Source organism: Chrysochloris asiatica, unplaced genomic scaffold, assembly GCF_000296735.1.
Source record: "Chrysochloris asiatica unplaced genomic scaffold, ChrAsi1.0 scaffold00355, whole genome shotgun sequence".
NCBI classification, from domain to species: Eukaryota; Metazoa; Chordata; class Mammalia; order Afrosoricida; family Chrysochloridae; genus Chrysochloris; species Chrysochloris asiatica.
Genome location: NW_006408873.1, coordinates 2,211,152 through 2,213,301, shown reverse-complemented (window position 1 = coordinate 2,213,301; position 2,150 = coordinate 2,211,152).

Sequence of the window (2,150 nt, the reverse complement as noted above, 5' to 3'; positions counted from 1 at the left end):
GCGTAATTCCTGAGATAGTTGCATTGTTTTATGTTGGGATTTTACACATTGTTCCTATGGTTTTTTTGTCAGGCCTGATGGGTCTGCTTTTTTTCTTGCTATATAGGACAGAGTAAAGGGTCATGCACAAGTTAATTTTAGGGCTGTGACCCCGAGGCTGGTGTCGTAAGTAGCCACAAAACTCTTTCTCTCAGTACCATGGGAAAACTGCTGGGTCAGCACTGGATTTATTTTTTGGGGGGTACACACCCACCAGCCTGAAAGTGTCCAGGATGGGCAAAGAAAGCGTGACAGGGAAGAAGAGGAAAAAAATGTGTAGACTCCCCTGCATATCCTTTTGCAAATGTCACTGCACCGCTTTCAGTGCTGGTTCCCTGTGCCGGTCTGGCTGTAGCTCCGCCCTCTGAATGCCGCCTGGACAGGGTGGCTGCAGAGGAAGTCCCCTCTCCAGTGATTCCTAACTTGCAGTATTTTCCGTTATATGCTGATTTTTTTTCACTTGTGAGTGTGGAAAACTGACATCCTGGACCTTACAGTAGATTCAGAGCTCTGATGTTGTTCCATGAGCGTAGCTTCTCTGGGTTCTCAATCCCTCCCCCATGGAACCTTTCCTACCTGGCTGTCTCTGCCACTGTCCAAACTGGAACTTCTCCTTCCATCTTCTTTAATGCTTCCTGCATCATTCAATAATTAGCCCAGAGAATATTTCAGTAATGAAAGTTGAAACTTGAATTTTTTTCTTCAGTAACCCCAGCTTGAGAAATGCTGAGCGTGTTCTTCTTTTTTTGGTTTTCTGACTCCAGATCTTTGCACAGTTTGTTGTAATATTTGACTTTATATTCTCAAGCTGATCTTTTGAAATTTTCTGTTCTGCTCTTGTGTCTTCTCATTTCTTCCATTTGCTTTAGCATCTCTACACTGGAGAACAAGTTTCAATGTCTCTTCTGACATCCATTTTGACCTTTTCCTTCTTTCTTATCTTCTTAATGACTTTTGGTTTATTCCTGTATGATGTTCTTGATATCATCCCACAACTCTTCTGATCTTTGGTCTTTAGTGTTTAATGTATCAAGTCTCTTCTTCAGACAATCTCTAAATTTGGGTGGGATATATTCAAGGTCGTATTTTGGCTCTTGTGGACTTGTTTTCATTTTCTTCAGCTTCAGTTTGAATTTTCATAGGAGTAATTGATGGTCTGTTCCACAATCTGCCCCTAGCCTTGTTTTCACTGATGATATGGAGCTTTTCTATCGTCTCTTTCCACATATGTAGTCAATTTGATTTCCATATATTCCATCTGGTGAGTTCCAACTCTTGTGCTTCTAAAGAAGGTATTTTTAATGAACAAATCATTGATTTTTGTAGAATTCTATCAAGTAATCTCCAGCATCATTTCTATCACAAAGGCTATATTTTCCAACTACTGATTCTTCCTCTTTGTTCCCAAACTTTGCATTCAAATCACCAGTAATGATCAGTACATCTTGATTGCATCTTTGATCAATTTGTCATGATGCACACAGTCAAAAGCATTTGTAAAGTCAATAAAGCACAGGTAAACATTTTTCTGGCATTCTCTTCTTTCAGCCACGATGCAGCTGATATCAGCAATAATATCCCACATTCCATGTTCTCTTCTGAATCCATCTTGGACCTCTGCAAGTTCCCTGTCAATATAATGCTGTAGCTGTTTTTGCATTATCTTGAGTAAAATTTTACTTGCGTGTATTACTAATGATATTGTCTAGTGATTTCCACTCTCCGTTGGATCACTTCTCTTGGAAATGTGCAAAAAATATGGATCTTTCCAATTAGTTCACCAGGTAGCTGTCTTCTAAATTTCTTGGCATAAAGAAGTGAGTACATCCAGTGTTGCATCAGTTTGTTGAAAGATCCCAATTTTATTCCACCAATTCCTGAGCCCTTTTCTTTGCCAATGCCTTCAATGCACCTTGGACTTCTTCCTTCCATACTACTGGCTTTTGTTCATATTCTGTCTTGAAATGGTTGTACATCCTCCATTTCTTTTTGGTACTTTGACTCTGCATATTCCTTCCACCTTATTTTGATGTTTTCTGGATCATTCAATATTTTTCTCATAGAATCTTCCAGTATTTCAAGTCCAGGATTGAATTTTTTCTTGAATTCTT